Consider the following 18,369-nt stretch of genomic DNA (forward strand, 5'->3'; position numbering starts at 1 on the left):
CAGCATGACAACTGCTCATTTCCCCTTTGCTGGGGAAAGGCAGCAGAACTACACCATGAAGCCACCAGAGGGTTCACGGAGTGAGAAGCTTGATTCCTGTGCCCCCCTGTTTTGCCAGTCTTTCGGCATTACCCATGACACATGCCATTGAACTTTGCAGTGCCTCAGCTCCTCCATCTATAAAGTCAGGAGCACTAGGATTTGCCTACCTCATAAGGTGCTGAGGGGCTCAACAGGCATAGATAGCACTTGTGTGGGGCATGGCTATGATTTCTGAGCAGGTCACCCAGTGGGAATCCAATTTTGTATTAGTTACCAGCGAGTTCTTCAAATGCATCCTCTGAACCAGTCCAGCTGGAAGAAAGCAGGTATCTCTCTTGCCTTATGATGCCATTATAACTCCCCTGAATAACTATGATATTAAACCAGGGATAAATGTAGACAAACAGCCAAAAAATGAGCACTGTCAATGAATAATGCCTCCTGGAATACAAAACCCAGGATGTTCTAGTGCTTTACTTTGCCATTTCTTTTTATTACACTTCCCGTTCCCTTGGAAGTTATGTGGTAGCAAAGATGTCCTTTAGGTCCTATCATCTTTGTACTAGCATTCCCAGTAGTTTTAATGTCTAATAGGCATCTTTTGGAGAGGATACCTTACTGTTATTTTATTTGAATGTATACATAACTGATAGAAATTGATGTCTGCTTTTGCCAGCCTATAAAACCATCAAGAGGGTATTTTTCCACTTAAAAAAAAAAAACAACTCCTCTATCTTAGGCATTACTTAAGCTCATTATTAATTGAAACAGTAAATTAAAAGTATAGATGCAAATAAAGCCAAGACTTCTACTTCAGTCATCATTATGAATTATTTTTCTGTTTATTCAGAGGAGAGTGGCTAGGCATGAAGCTAGAACAAATATTTGAAGTGTGGTATTGACAATACATTTCACCTTTGATTTCCCCTGGATTACAAGAGATTCCATGAGCATTGTCTAACTTCCAGTTGCCAGATCCCAAAACCAATGTTTTGAGAGAGAGTGCCTGAAGCTGGGCTCTGAATGCTGTATGGATGGATACAACCCAATTCTGTGAAGCACTAAGCAGATGGACAACAAACCTACTGAAGGAAAGGATTTTCAGAAGTGCACAGGAGATGTGGGCAAATTGAGGCCACTGATGAAAATGCCTTCTCTTGACAACCTGGTCCAATTGCAGAGAGAGAAAAATGTCAGCTCTGCTCATTCTAGGTCTGGCGCCATTGTAATTTTACTTCTAACCAAATCATGTCTTTGAGAAAAAGTAACTATATAGATAAGTCTGCATATGTATTGTGTGAATGCAAGCATAATGTATAACAAATGAAGACACAGGAATGTGTACCTATGTTAAGTAGTGTCCATGTGTGAAATTGCAATATTTTGTATGTAAATTACCATTTATTATGCCCAGAAAACGTACTATGTTGAATGGAAAAAAGGCTCTTATTGTCAGTCAAGGGCCAAGAAATGAGATATTGGCAAAAAATACGGGTTCTCTTACTTTTTTTTTTTTTTCTGAAAAAGGAGGTGTTGATAGGATACAAGCAATGCTGATGCTAAACTTGTGCAGTGGGTACAATCCACTGTGCTGATTGCTGTAATCCAACCTGGTAATAAAATAACAGATGGAAAGGGTGGAAAAGAGTCAATTTCATGGTGTGAACTTTAAAATGTGATTTTAATTCTGTTTGGAAATCTGTTACCTATAAGATGATACCCAGGGGCAAAGGATTTGAATAAACACCTCATTTGTAATTGATTCCAAGTTAAAAAAAAAAAAAATTCAAAAGGTGGAAGTATGCAAGTACTTTGAAGTATGCGAAGCCCTTTGGGAAAAGAGAGCTGTTAATTACAGTTATAAGCTATGGAGACCTTTTGTGAAAACTGCAACCCACAACCAAAGAAATTTTAATAATTGCTTTCCAGTTAATGGCACATTTTCAAAAGATCAGGTGGCAGGTATGCAGCTCAATCTCCGTCTGACTACAAATGAGAACTTGTCATTTAATTCCTGCTTTGTGCCTTTGAAAACATTGTCTTCACACTTCCCAATGGAAGATGAAACTGCTCCAAGGTCCCAGCTGCCTGATCTCAGCTATTATCCCTAATGCAGACTTATGGAACTAAAATAAATGTGCATCGGTGAGGCTGATGCTCGAACCACTGAATAATGGTTGTTGTCAGTCACATTTCCACAGTGGAGAGATTACAGCAAGGTACAGCCCAACTAAGTGAGATTCTGCCCTGCTGAAATGTAAAGAGCAGAAAAAATCATTTAAAAAACAGCAAGCATTTAGCACTATTAAATTAAAATGTAATCCAGTCTCACATTAAGCTGATTAATTACTTTGCACAAATGACATTTGAAATAATGTATCAGGGTCATTACTCTCCTGGTCAGAGGAGCTATCATTCCAGATGAAGAGAGAAGGGAAATTGCACACAAGCATGGAAAAGGTGCCGCTCTTGGTATCCAGCTCTTATGGAAGGACAGGAGCGACCACCAGGCTGAGCAGGGCCTGCTATGGAGGCAAGGGTGAGGGGAAACAACTTTCCCAAGGTATTCGGGTCTGGAAATCACTCATCACCATGTGGCACTCCTTGATTTGGGCACAAAATGTTATCCTCTGCCAGAAGGGGTGGGATCCCCACCAGCCATAGGATAGTCATGAGAGGTGGTGCGGTGCAGGTGGTGTAGCCCATTTTGGCCAGAGGTTTGGGTTCAGTTCTGGCCATGTGTGTCCTTAGCTGGTCCTTGGTCAGGGTTTCACACAGGAGCCACGTGCTTGTGGCAGCCACAGTCAGAGTCCCCTCCTTACCAACACAGAGAGACGTGCCCAGCTCCCAGGTGTACCCCCACCTCACAGCCCATCCTACAGCACTGAAGAGTTGGGAGCTACATCATGGGAATGGCACAGAACATGTCAGCCCTCCCTCTGCAAGCAAGGCAGCCAAGAATCAGGACAGTCCTGCATTTCCCACTCCCCAGAGCAAGCAGCAAAGCCCTTAGCAGATAATTTGACACCTGATTTTAAATATTTCCTCCCCGTGAGAAACTGCTGAAGACTCCTTTTGGCCAGTTGTCCAAACTGGACTTCTTCCACAAGTCTTTGAGAGGTCTCTGAGTGTGTATATGTGCACTAGCAACCATAGAAATTAGCTTGGGAGAAATGCCTGGCAACTCAACCAGTGCAAAATGCATATAAATGATGTGGAAAAAAGGAAGGAAAGATTTTACTGCTCTACTTGTCATGCAGATTTATAGAAGAAAATTGTGTGTTTAGCTTAGAGGGAATTCAGAGAGGGAAATGAAAGGACAAGTTAATTGTAACGACAGTTTGAATTACTTGAACAAATATATTTTGGGAAACGGAACAGAACATTAGAGCTGTAAAACTCTCTAGCCTCCTGGCTCTTTCCATTTTATCTGGATTTTTATTAGGGTCCAAATTCATTTCAACCATGAAATTTTAAACCTTTCTTATTAAGGTGCATAATGACCACATTTTCATTGGTACAGATGGGAGGAGACCTTCAGTGCCCTGCACAGATTGTAATTGCAGCAGCCTCCAAGAAAAAATACTGCTCATTTTGCATCTAGAGTTTCCAGAGAGCTGCTATTCCACAAAACAGGAAAGGCAGTTATTTACCTGTTGGGCAGAGACACAAGATGCTCTCCAAGGAGCTGCACAGGAGAAAGATCCTATCATTTGCACCAGATAGAGGCCTTGACATCTAACACATATTGCTGGGTGCTCAGGTGTGGTGCTGGAGGGGACTTTGTAAGACTCTCCGAAGAAGAAAGGAAACTCCTGCTTGGCCAGACCTGGAGACACCCACCATCTAGGTGGTCATCAGCCCCCATCCATGAATAGCACCATGGATGCAAGCTGCCACCCTGGGGAAGGTGACAAAGGATATTTCCTCAGAGCTTGGTCCATGTTCTGTGCCTCTGTGATATACTTTCTTTAGGGGTCAGTGTCCCCTTGCCCCACAGGTCTCTGAGGCGCTCCCAGGGTGGCACACTGAAAGAGGTGTTTCTTTGATTCTGAGGCTGAGGTGGGGGCTCTCCCTGTGTGTTCCATCCATGAGGGAGGCTGGTGCTCAGTTGAAAAGGTGGTGTCTGCAGGATCTTCCTGTCAAATTCCTGCCACATCAGACCTTCCTTTCATCCTAGTGGTGACCTAGGAGAGGAAGAGGAGGAGGACCTTTTGCTTTGAAGGGCTCCTTTGTTTGGAGAGGGGCTGGTGTGTGACACAGAAAGCAAATGAAAGGATTGAAATGGGAGGTCCTGCTGATTATTTGGGGTCAAATGATCTTCCAGGCTCTTGGGCACTCTGTGCCCTAAATGACAGAGGAGAAGCAATTCAATTTTGAACTGAGCTGCTAAATGGAAATGGCACTTGCTGAGCTGCCATAAGCCTTCACTGCCACTCACGCAGAGTAAGGCTAGGGTAGGAACTCTGTGTGTGTGGTTGTGTACCTCATTAATTTGTCCAGGAACATCTGGAGCTGTCGGGTAGTGATGATACCCAGCAGTGATACTGCCCAGGAACAATGCTGCCCATCAGCTTCCCCTTCCCCATGCTCATCCTCCCACAGAAGGGCTTTCCCCATCTCTTACCCACTCTCCTGCAGATGCAGCTATGCAGTGCTTAGCAGGACATGGCTTCCTTTAAAAAGAGGAAAAAGTAGGGAAAGAGGTAAGAAGAGGAAAAAAGTCCCCCCTGCCCCCTCAATGGAAGTAACTACTTTTGTGACTCTGCCAAAGGCAGTATTTTGCCAAGCCATTAGCTGCTCCTCAGTTCTCCAGCTTTTCTTTAATCACAGCTGTTTGTGCTTTCTCCTCCGCAGTTCTCTGGCAGCTGACGTAAATATTACAGAACGTCACTATTCTTCCCATGTCTCAGCTGTTGACAAAAGCCATGAAAATAAGTGACTAACAACTCCAGTGCAAAACCTTTGTTCTGGTGCTCTGCCAAGGGAAGGGACCATTGAGGCTGCTTCACATATACAAACTCTGTAAGGTTTCCTTACTATGTGAATCCAATTAGTTGACGCAATTTAATTGGGAAGAGGTAAAACAGCCTTAAAAAAAATAATAAAAATTAAAATTTGTTTGACTTCACAGAGGAGGAAGCAACCTCAAAAAGAAGTCCTAGGCTTACCCACGCTTTAGGTCTCAGTCAAGGCTGTGTGGATGCACAACACACAGTGGTGAGAGGAGTCATGGCCTGGTCAGTTGGTGGGTGTGGATCCAAGAGGCAGCCCACAGGAGGACCACCAGTGCACCCAGGATGAACCTTAGACCCAGAGTTTCATTCCTCAATCACTCTATCCCATGCTGCTAAGCTGCCTCCTAAACTATAAAATGTTCACAGTTGCTTCCAGGTGCATCCATTTCCAGTATGGAGGCTGCCCCAATGCTTCATGGCCACTCCAAGGCATGTTTCTGGGCCCTGGCTCAGCCTGTATGGAGCAGAATGCCTCAACGGTAATATCTCATGAGCCTCCAGCCTCAGCTGCCCGTCCAGGTTCAGTACTCTGGTGTTAAACTGCCACTGGTGTCACTTCCTAGCTGCCTCCCTGAACCTGGTAGTCCCTCAAGCCCTCAAGCACCTCACCCATCAAGCCCTCAAGCACCTCGCCCATCTCCCATCCCAGCTTCCCCACCTTATGCTGGCAGTAGAGCAGCTCATGGAGTCAAAGGCTTCAGATGCACTTGCAGCCAAACAGACACCCCTCCAACTGTCTCCTGGTGTCTACCCCAATCCTTGTTCCTGCTCCCCATAAGGCTGTGACAGGAGATCAGGAGTCACTCAGAAACAAGGTGAAGAAAGGCTGAAAAATGTTTGTCGATGATCAGGAAGAATAAGGAGGGTGAAGCTGCTGAGCTGGGTTCTCTGAGTGCTTGGAGCACACACACTTGGCATTAGGGCTCAGTGTGTGCCAGGTCTCAGGCACAGCAGAGCAAGGCTCAACACAGCTACAGCACCAACACCTTTTCGGCCAAGGAATGATAATCTAGGGGCATGTCATCACCACCAGGACAAGGCTGCCATGCCAAGTGCTGCCACAACAGTCAGGCCAAACAGGGCTGGAGGGGGGGACCAGGCAGCTGAGGCTCCTGCACCTGAAGGCATCATTGGCCACATTTAAACCATTTCTAGCAGGTGCTTGTGCAGACTGCTCTTAAAAACCTGCAATGCCACAGCCTCCCCAGAGAGCTTCTACCAGTGATTAACCAGCCTTAAAATTAAGAAATGTTCACCAGTAGCCCAGCTGAATCTCCCTTTCTGGGTCTGTCAAACTCTGTAGGAATGAAGTAAAGTTTATGTACAGTTTATGTACCTAAATTTCTGCAGGTATATCTTTTGTTTCCTCTGCACTTCCCTGGACTAAGTGACCTCTTCTCATCTGAGATCCTCCTCAGAGTTCCCCAGTTTGTTCATGGAAAAAATCTCGTAACAGCCTTACTTCAGTCACAGAATGGGTTAGGTTGGAAGGGGCCTTAAAGACCATCCTGTTCCAACTCCCCTGCCATGGGCAGAGACACTTTCCACTAGACTCGGCCACTCAAAGTCCCATCCAACCTGGCTTTGAATGTCTACGGGGTTGGGGCATCCACGATTTCTCTGGGCAACTTGCTCCAGTGCTTCACCACCCTCACAGTAAAAAATTTCTTCCTAATGTCTAATCTAAACTTACCATCTCTCCATCTGAAAACTGTTTCCCCTTGTCCTATTGCTATCAAGCTATACAAGCCCTGCTTGCATCCACCATTTCCTTCTGCAGAAGTGGCATGATTTGAGATTGGAATGTGATTTTTTTCTTGGCTCTTTCTTTTGGTTAGGTTATGGGCTTTTTTGTGTATATGTTTTTCGTCTATTTCATTAAATGTTTCATTATATTGCAGAGAGGTGGTAACTCTTTCATGAACAACAGCTCCAGCTTTTCCATAATACCTATGAAGATTACCTGGTACCCCAGAAGTGACTCAACTTGCACATCTAAAAAGTCCCACCAGGCAGAATAAACCAATGATTTAACCATCAATGAACTCATGCAATCCATGAATGCATAGAAGGGCTTTTCCATGCCTATGGCATTGCTGGAAATTTTGGTTCCCACCATGGAGGCAAATAATGCCCCCCAGTATAATGCAAAGCAGGACACTTTTTACAGACAGGTCTCTTTTATCAGCTCGACTGCTGGTGAGCTGAGGTTACACCCTGCAGCCAGGCAGCAGGAGGCAGGAGGATGGCTGAGGCCCTGCCCTGCCCTGCCCTGCCCGGCTGCCCTCACTCCCCTGCACCGGCACACGTATGGGCAGACGGGAAGCTGGGCCACGTGAATGCCTGGGATATGGATAAGTGCATTTTCATATTACATCTAATGTAATAAGTCAGTTAAATGCCCCTAGTCCGGGGAGGGCAGCATGTTAATAAATGGTCGTTACCAGCAGCTGACAGTTGGTTAGCACAGATTAATTCCTAATGAAGAAAAAAACTCTTTATGTAATGTAATGCTTCTGGCTGGGGATCAAGGGTTGCAATCATCCACCCACAGCAGACCTTTAAATCCGGCTTTGTTCCTCTGTGGGAAAAACAGACAAAAAAACCCAAACCCTGCTATTTTTTAAAGGTTATGATTCAGCCAGCGTCACTCAGATTCTAATTCCAGGAGCGCTGAGCTTGTTTCCTAAAGAGTACAATATGTTACACCATGGCCTGGTGATGCAGATGTGGCAGAGGGGGTGGTGTGAGGCAGGAGAAGGGCATTGTGTGGACCCTGTGCCCCAGGGATGCAAAAGACGGCCTTGTGGGGGCACACCAGGGCTCTCACAGCTGGAGGGATACTGCCGACTCCCTGATCTCAGCCATGGGGTTTGGGGCTGTCTGATGGGTGTTTGTGTCAAAGGAGTTGCCCTGGGAAGGTGCGAGGAGGAGGGATGCAGCTGTACCGGGCTGTGAGATGGGCTGTGAAAAGCAGGAGGTCAAAGGCAGCTTAAGCAGCAGGGGTTTTGGCAGGGGACTGTGCAGCTGCCCAGATCCAGGCAGTGGATGCTGTGGTGGATGCACACACAGAGACTTTCACCCTCGTAGCCATCAGGAGCCTACCGGGACCTTTATCTCCACTTGCAAGGAAGCAAGGCATTCCACTGACTCACTGATTTTTCCTCTCTCTCCCTTAAGACATTCCCTGAGATGAGGCCTTAGGTGCTGGCTCCTGGGCTACTCCACAGGTGTCACCTTCTCTCCAGGCTATGCCAGTGTCACCCTTGCAGAGGGAGCTTGCAGAGATGCTGGCACCCACCCCAGCAGAGGGTCTGAGATATTCTGCCAAAGTCATGGGACCAAAAGCCAAACTCACTGAAAAACTAAATCTCCTGAAGTACCAATAAATAGTGTCAATAATTACCAGTTAAAAAGCAAAATCACTATCGTTTACCCTGTGACCTAAGGAAATGGACACAATAAAACTGCTTCACATGCAGGAGAGTAATTTGTACTTGTGAGGTCTGTATTTTACTACATGTAGTTTTATTAATTATCTGATAAGAATCTTCCTACTAATTTACTGATGATCTGAGGAATTTTACAACAATGTCTTAAAGCAAGAATTATTCCATTTTACTTGAGCATCTTATCTTTTACGGAACACCGACTTACACAAAATAAATGTACATAAAGCAGGAGAAGCTCCAGAACTTGTGACATGTGAACAGGAGAAGGCAAAGGAGACCCATATCTCCTGAGCAGCATGGATGCTCAGCAGGTAAAATTGGATCTCTCAGATCCTGGGGATTTCTTTAATCTCTTTTCCGTTTCACCTTGCGTTTCTGCAGTGATGCCAAGCTGCAGAAAGCAGATTAAATCTGTAAGAAGTGTGAGAACAAAGTCAGTTCTGTGCAGGCAAAGGACTTCAAAGAGGGAGAAAGGCTGGTGGCAGAGATACCATCATAGGCAGAGACTTCAAAAGAGGCGCAGCAGGTGATTGAATTTGCAGCTGATCAGCGTGGCCAGAGCGAGGTACACGTGAGCGAGGCTGAACTCTGCAGATTTCTATTTATACGCATTCTTAGAGATTTTGCCATTTCTGTACACCCGTGTTAAGGGGACCTGGAAGAGCCCTGTTCTCATGTCTAGGAGCATGATGTTGCCCCTGAGGCCATCTCTCCAACTCCTGAGGATGGAAGGACAGGGGCACCACCATTGAGGGACTGCCAACGCAACAGCCCGGCCAGCAGCACCCCCAGACTGCTCTCTGCAGATTAAACTACACACTGTGGCTAATGAGAGGGGTGGAAAGAAACACCACAGGGCTGCTGCCCGGGGAATATATGTCCAGAAGTCCCTAACAACCAAAGGTCTGTCAGCTGATAGTACCTGGGTGTGCAAAGGAGGCTTCCCTGCAGGCTGCCATGCAAGCAATACGGGTTGGGCACTAAAGTGGGCAGAGAAGATGGTCAACAGCCCCTCTCTGAGGCTGCTTTTTACCACTAAAGTCCCTGAGCAGCTTTCTGCTTCTCAGCACAAAGCAAAATCCAACTACGTTTTACTCATGGACAACTCTACATATGATGTAGTGGAAATTACAGGCCACATTAATAGCCAAGAGAAAATTTTTGAGACCAATACAAAGTGTGCAACAAGATGAAAACATCCAATTATTGACATCAGAGATGAAACAGCCCCATTAGATCATCTTAATCATCTCTCAAAAATGCTGAATATTTTCTAATACTGTGTCTGGGCTATGAAAGAAGTTACTGTTAAAGGGATGCCAGTCTGAAGATTGTTAATAGCTTTTTTGGCTCTGGCACAGTAGACAATGTCTTCAATGTCAAATGGAGAGATAAAGTCTCATAAGGAACTACAGAAACCATGTGCAAAAAGCATGTACAGATTAATAACAACCTCCAGCACTAGAAAAAGACAAAACAACTAGACAACCATTTTTAGAAATCTCAATATAATCTTGAGTTTTGCACTTTAAAAAAAACCAAGTCTTAAAGAAAAGTTCACCAACATTTTCTGTCTCAAAACATGCTGCTTTGATATGTCTGCTCTGTATTTTTTGGGGTTTATTTAATTTCTTTGCTCAGCCTTTGCTCAGAAGCTGGGGAAATGAAGGAAGTCAACAGAAGGAAAAAGTATGAAAAGCTTTCAAGGAAAAAACTTGAAAAGATATATTTTATTGTAGAGGTGAAGACTGTTTCTCCTTTTTTTTTTTTTTTTTTTTTTAATTCAAATGTTGGAGAAGCAGCATTCTCAGAGCTCAACTCTGGGTGGTAGCATAGGACACCCTGCACTGACCACTGATGACAACCATGGAGAGGGCATGATGTCTTCCCATACATGTCACGCTTTATATGTTCAACACAAACCTCATCCATTGTGTTCCTACATACCACAGACTGAATTTCTCGAAATTTCTGGTTTTCCTGGACTGTTTCTGGGCTGACATCAGCAGGCTGTGCTGCAAAGCCATAAACTTGCTACTACACATGATAATAGTCTGTTTTTTGGGTCCTTGCCCAGAGCATCTCAAACCACTATCTCCCCTTCTATTAGCTCTGGATTTCTCTCTGAAATAATGGCATTATTTTCCTTTAAACATAAACCATTCAAATGCTATTAGTATCAAACCTCTGACAACAAATTCACTGTTGCCAGAGAGGGAGTGGGAAGGATTTAGCCTAAGAAATCAGAGCCCATTTTCTGGTGCCTGAGAGTTCAGTGAAGGAAAGATAAATGGTCATTCAAACCAGAGCCATAAACAAACCTACTAATGCTAGGCAGCTTTCCATAGCTAGAGTGATGTCTTTTGACGAGGGAGTGAGGAAGGAGGGATAGATATCTTTCATTTTGGGATTTTTGTATCTTTGGGTGAGTTTTACCACCCATGGAAACCGCTCAGCTGGCTCTCCTGAATCCTCCAGTTAACCACACATTGGAGCGGCTGTAGACTATGGCAATCTGGATTTTTTTTTCACACTTCCCCCACCCTAGGCAGTGAGCATCCTTTCCAACCCTCTGCCTTCCCCAAAGGCTATCAGGAAGATGTCATTTCCCTCCAGATACAAAACCACATCCGTTTATAGTCTCTTTCATGCTGAGATAAACTCCCCTGATACACCAAACTGCAGGACAAAGACCTCTCGATGACCCACCCTGGCCCGGGGGCTATGATGCCGGGGCTTCACAGTGTGGTCATTCCTGCGAGGCCCCATCTGCTGGGACGGGATCAGGCAGCTCGGAAAAGTAACTGAGGAACTGCTTGTGGCCAGCAGGTGGAAGCCTGCCTGCACCGATGCTGCCTGTTCTTGTACTGCTGCCTGCCTGGGTGGCTGCCTCCAGCACTCAGCACCACAGCCTCAACCACCGCCTGCCTGACTGTCACCCTGTCCCCACTGCTCCCCATGTCCCCGCCAGTTCCGCTGCCCACGTTACGCTCCAAGAGGCAGAGACCCAGCCTTGGTCGGTGTCGCTTCCTAATGCAGCTACCCATTGCAGTGTTTGAGATTCTGGAAAAGAAAAAATACCAAGTTGGTATTCCAGATGGAAAAGCACGTGAAAAAAATAGAACGAATGGCAGCAAAATATCCTCCTTTCTTTTTCTTAACCTCCATGTCTCTATACTCCAATGGAAAGAAAAATTGCAGGTGATTCTGTTCCCCTGACTGCCATTACAGGACTTGACCTGTCTGCACAGTGCTGGGTGTGGGGCCCACCCCCATCCTGGCTCATCCCCGAGGTCAGCCCCCAGGTGGGACACAAGCAAATGGCACTGGTGGCAGAAGTGGGGCAGTCTTGATGTGGACACAAGTCCTGTGGACAGGCAGTTGTTCAGGGCCGTGCTGTCCTGCCACTGCTGCAGCTTGTTCACTTACCCTGGCTTGGATGTGCCATGGAATGAGAGCAGGAGGTTGAACTAGAAAGGGAATGTGCTAACTATGAGAGGCTGAAGAGGATAAATGTGTGGAAGAAGAAATATGTGCATAAATCAATGATGTGAGAAACCAAAATGGTCATAGCAAAACCTGTATTAATTGTGTTTGTGGTTTTGACAAGGCTTTCCACTTCTGTGGTCTATCTAATACTTTTTAAAGTCTGCCATCTGCTAGTGTGCTGGCAACAAAGTGAACATACAGTTTTCTCTATTTTATCTGGAAATAAATCATGTAAGGTAAAGACTGCCTCCTCTATCTATTCCACCTCAGTGAGCTGCTGAGACCTTTCTGAACATCTTTTGTGCCTCAGTCCCTCTGGTGATGCACCTTGTGCTTGCTCATATACTTCAGTGACTCTTCTCAATGGCCTCCACACATGATGTCCTTAGAAGTACATGCATGGATTCATACAATTGGCATTGACCTGGTTTGGAAGGGGGAAAGAAGAAACCATGGTGAAATGACACGGAAAAGGTTAAAAAATACAAGGGCTGGCTTCTTCTGTAACACAGCTCACCCAACATGTCACAAGCCCACCACTGCACACCTTCATTTTCAATATCTGGCACTCTGTTTTTCCTATGCAACTTCTGCTTCACAGCAGGTCAAGGCATCTCTGACCCTGCTGAGTTAGCTTGTTCATCAATGATGTGGATGCCTCCTCAGCAAGTTCACAGATGACACAAAGCTGGAAGAGTGGCCGAAACCCCAAAGGGCTGTGCAGCTCTTCAGAAGGACCTCAGCAGTTTAGAGGGATGAGCAGAGAGGAACCTTCTGAAATTCATCAAAGGTAAATGCAGGGTCCTGCACCTAGGGAAGGATAACCCTGAGCACGGGTACAGGCTGGGGGCTGATCTGGCTGATCAGCTTTCTCTGAGGTGTAGACCTGTTCTCAGCAGTGCTCGGCGGAAGGCGAGTGGCAACAGTGACAAGCTGCAGCAAGGTAGAAGGAGAAAGCTGTTTAGAGAGGCTGTGAAAACTTCACCCTTGGAGGTATGAAAAATTCAACTGTACAGGGTCCTGAGAAGCCTGGTCTAATTGGATCTCTCAGGCTGAAGACCAGAAAGTACCACCAAAACGTTTTAGTAGACTGTATAGGAAAACAGACCTGTTCACTAGTGTACGGTCACCAGAAAAGAAACACTAACATCATGACTTCCTCTCAAGGCTCAGTTCGTACTGAACAATAAATACTAAATTCAAATATTCTTGCAAACCAAAGGGAAAAATTAAATCCATGGCATGGGATAAATACATAATCTCCAGACAGTGGCTGTATTAATAATAAATCTGAATCCCACACTATTTCTTGCTATTGCAAGAAACCAGAAACCAAGGCTAATGGTTTCACATCCAATGAACCAAAATTGCTTTACGACTTTGATGTGAAAAGAACCTATCAAAACCTTCAACTACATCTCAAGAGATCAATGATAATTTGTGCTGCAAAAGGAACATCAAAAGGATGCCAATAAAATATTTTAAATTAAATGAAGACCAAAATTAATAGAAGCTCTATTCCAAAAACAAATCTATTCTGTCACTAAGACTTGACAAATAATAGTTGTTACTGACCATGCAGCCTGAAAAATGACAGGATTAAAAGTCATGAACTCCCTCATTCTGCAGAGGGATAAAGCAGGGTGCTCTGACACTAAAGGATCTTTACATACTAAACTTGGTCATTTGCCAATGGAAGTGATTTCTATGCTATACAATCATCTGTTGATTCCTGTACACTTGCAGTCAATGTCTGCAGAACAAGACCTCTTATTAGCATTTTATTTTGGTTAAATATTGCAATCAGACTAATGGTCTACTAATTATAGTCTTGCCCCTTCCCATATTACACCATATGGTATCTGCAGACAAGAGGCAGAAGCTAATCTGGTGGAGAAACACAAAGCATTTCACTGTATTCAGCCCACTACTTCTAAAAAGACACTGACAACAGCAGTAAGACAAACTGAGCAAATCAATATTTTGCTAAATTGAGATCCTGGGAGACAATAAAAAAGTCAATTGTTTCAATTATGATAAAATTTTTAAAACATATGCAAAAAACTAGCTGTATCCTGTACCAAAATTTTTGACAGGGAATTCACTCATTGAGAAAATGGTCTAAAATAACTCCAGTTCATCTCTGTAAATATGGAGGACAGAGTGACTGAGCACCAGTGGGGTTATGCTTCTGGGTAACAGGCTAAAGGGAGACACTGTGAGAAATGTCTGCTGTGGCATTTCTGTTTCATCACAGGTCTGAAGACCTGGAAGGACTGCAGGAGTTTGAGATCCAGAGACAGTGAACAGCATGGGCCGTGCTGGTGAAGCTGTGTCAGGCAGGTTAATTTGTGATAACCAGCTAGCAGCTTTTAGAGGTGGCTGCTGAAGCCAGAATTTCATGTGACAGATTTGTGGCTCCTGTTTGTTGTCCTCTTCCTGGTGTGTTTCAGTGAAGCTCATAATACATGTCAGTGAGGCTCATAATACATGTTCAGTTTGGTTTTTACTGCTGCTTTGAGGCATCATTGTTACAGTGATGAAGATCAGTAGCAGTAGAAAAGGACCCAACCAGTAATTTTCCAAATGACCATGTATAATTCACAGAGCTTCATATATCCAGAAGCCAGCTAATATTTTTTCCACACAGAAATTCAATGAATGTTGTCGTTAGAGTTGACCCAATCTGCAGTCATGATCCAGTGCTAGTGCAAAACTGAAACGTCGCCAAATTGACAGAGCTGAAGATTCTGCAGCATATTCCCAGAGAAAAACAAAACCTACTGGATTTCTTTGTGCCAAAACTAAAAGGTTGCAGTGACTCCAGTGAGGGGAAATATGTAGGAAGCCGTTGGGAAGGGTTGCCCATGGGCATTCCACATACAAGTCTCCATCATTATGAAACAAGACTGGAAAGGTGAGACCTGCTGACGTTGATCATGTCATTGACTCTGCAGCCATGTACGAACTCTGTGAGTCCTGTGTGCAATGGCCAGACACCATTTGGGACTGGCAGGTGAGTCCACCAGATGGACACGCATGAAAGGGAGTGACTCCAAGAAGGAGCTAAAAGACAACCAACATGTGCCTCGGGTTACACCTATTTTTTAAAAACACAAACTGTTATAGTCTATTATTTAAGAAACTCTTTTTGGCTTATCATTTTGTAAAACTTAACTGTTGTAACATCCTGCCCTCTGAAGTTAATTCACCGCCAAATTCAGCAAAGGTTGTCACATCCAAACAAATTTGAGTTTCAAAAGCACTGTTCAAATTTATCACTTATCTGGTGCCAACAGTTGATGGTTCTCAGCCTGGCTCAGTGAGTATTTAATCATCTAATCATCTCTTTGTTATGGCCCTAGTATTAGACTTCTCCAGATTTATCCCTGTCTGAGAACTAATCCAAATCCTTCAGAAAATCATGCTATCTTCAGTCAATAAATACATGCATAATGAAACTAACTTCATTACTATTGTCAAAAAAAATCTATTACAAATTTGTGTTTTGTGGTCTTCCAGGCACTGAATCTTGTAACAAAATTAATAAAGCTATGTTAATAAATCTTTAGCTTGATGGATAGAGGAAAACTCACTTTCAAGACTTGTCCAGTTTTCATCAACCATAAAGAGGAAATATAACCGTCATGCTTCATACTCTAACACCATTCCTTTTTTAAGCACAAAAGCGAGCAAATTTCGTCTCTATTTTCTTTTTTATTTACTTTTTTTAACATTCCATTGGTGTCCAGATTTTCTCCTCCTTATCCTAAAATTATGAGCCATATTCTTGACTGTTAGATACAGTCTAGTATCTACAGAGAGGACAGTTTTTTAGTAAGCTGTGGTCAAATGACAGTAGTAGTTTCTGGGCCTATGATATTCCATTTATTCCTTGTCAGTGCTCCTTATTCCCACATTTTGTCAAGAACAGCATAGGATAAAGAACCAGCCTCTTTGGGGAGCTAATTGCATTACCTGATGAAGATTTGCTATTTACAGTAATATTCAATATGGGGGAGTTTATCCAGTTTTAAAATATTTTAATATTTTCCTTATTTTATCTCAGTACTGTATTGTAGCAGTTCTTTAATAAAAATGCCATGTGGTGCAACATTAAACGCCTTACAGAAGCACATCACAGAGCTCCATTTCCTCTGGCAAACACATTTTAAATTAATCAAAAAAGGATTAACTTGGAAAGATCTATTTTTCTTTAAAGCCATGCTAATTGACATTAATCAAATTACTCACTAACTCTTCATTTATTGAGTGCCATATCAGCCTTTCCAATATTTTGTCAGGCTGAGGGCTGTAATTAGTCCAGTTGTTCCTTTAATCCCCTCTGAATATTGGCAGAACAACTCTCTCATTAAGCACTACTGCCTTGGCTGAATTGCTATTGACAGTTCTGTAGATGTTATTCATATCCGTGTCAGCTTTTGCCTTGAGATGGCCCTGCTGGAATCTCAGTGTTTGTGTGTAAGAATTTCAGACTCATCACCTTTCTTTTTTCTTCCATTTTGTTGCTGTTTTTTTGAAAAACATTTGGAACATTTTTGAAAAACATTTGGACTTTCTTGGTCGACAGGCAGAGGTCCTTAGCATATTGCTGATAAAATTCCCCATGGGGTGCTGCAGATGAACTGTAAGAACAGCAGAGGAAGCTGGGAAACCTTTTTAAAGCCAGGGTTGTATTGTAAGAAATGTACTTATTGCAAAAAAAGCAGAATAGCATGGGCTGGATAGGGAGACTAAGGACCAGAATCTAGTAGCTGGAGTGAAATTAGTCCCTTTCTACAATGTCCAGGGTACAACTTCAATCCAGTCTGAATGCTTTCAAATCTTTTAGCTCTGGATCTCCCAGCAGAACTCCGTTTAAGAGATCAGTCTCTCCTAGTAAATGAGTGCTGTGTACTGTGGGGATTAGGACATACTGGGGAGCATTCTTGACATCTGTAGTATCCCAAATCTGCCTCCCCTGGTATATCTGCTAGTAGCAGACAAAAATCTTTTCCACCAGGCTGCACTAGGCACTGGGATGTAGTTTCAATATTTTAATTCAACCCTGGTAAACGGCTAACAGCAAAGTATACTTGTAAAAGTGTCTTTTAATCGCTCATTTATCTTTTACTCTTTTTTTGGTATATTTTCTTTAGTTTTAGCAACAGAACCTCCACGCAAAAGGTCAGGTGCCCCATGGCCAAGTACCCACAAAGCCGCCTAATCCAGCTAAGGCAGCTCCGGGGAATTGCAGGAGGGGCTGAAACAAAAGGACACAGCTCAGCACGCAACAAAGCGCATAATCTCTCAGACAGAGTGCAGGGCCACGGAGAGGCACTTGCAAACTCAAATATGCCTCCACGGGCACAGAGACACATCGTGGGGGGAGCAAAGACACATTTGGTGGAGAAAGACATCCCTGCGGGAAGGGCTCTAATGAAAGGAGAGTGGCATTAAAGACTGGGGTGTTGTGGCATTGTTATTCATTCTGGCAGCGAGGAACAGCAGCTCAGTGCATTAGTCCCCAAGCAGCGCAATTCACTCAGGCACATTGTTTGCTGTAGCCATTCAGGTTTCTGCTCAGTGCGGGCTTGGCCTATTTCCCTTTTCTTTCAGGCAGGGCACAATCCATTTAGGGATTTATAGCGGCTTAGAGGCCCATGTACACTGCCTTGTCTCTATCTGATTTTTATTCTGTGATAAGAAGGCTCGGGGTCACGGGTTCATGGGCACTTGCTCCTCCTTGCCATTCAAGCTGCACGGAAATCTAATTATTCATTAGTGTTTATGATTTCTTGAGCTTCACCGATGTCCTCATCAGTGCTTGGTTTGCCAGAAAAAGCATCTGAATCTCCTCTGATACGATGTTATAAGCAAGGGGTGCAAGAGACACCAGAGGGGAGCAGGGGCATGAAAACAAATGTGATAACAAAGTGCAAAGACTATTTGTGGTGAAAATCTCAGCCAGCATAAAGTGATGTGATTCCCATCCTGGTGCACCTTTATGCCAGATCGTATAATGAACTTCAACACTGAAAAGTAAAATCTTCCTGTTGGGACATTGTTTCTGCCCAACTCTGGCCAGTAGATCCTGTCCTCTGCTCTCCACAATCACAGCACATCTAGCTACAGCCTGGAAAAGGGTGTATTTGCCTCTTGTGCCCGCAGAGGAAATACTGTCGTATTTTCCTTTCTGTGTGGGTTTCGTTAGTTTTAACCATTACAGTATAAATACGTATCTTCACACTTCTCTCATTCTCTCAACTTCCTGGGGAGTTTGATTTCGAGTCATACAAAAGAGCAGAGCCAGCAAGAGCTAGAAATGCTAGGAATAGCCACCAGCTCTCCTGACGCCACCACAGTGA

The sequence above is a fragment of the Chamaea fasciata genome, unplaced genomic scaffold (genome assembly GCF_029207755.1).
Source record: "Chamaea fasciata isolate MVZ Bird 193981 ecotype frontalis unplaced genomic scaffold, bChaFas1.0.hap1 SCAF_3, whole genome shotgun sequence".
NCBI lineage: Eukaryota > Metazoa > Chordata > Aves > Passeriformes > Sylviidae > Chamaea > Chamaea fasciata.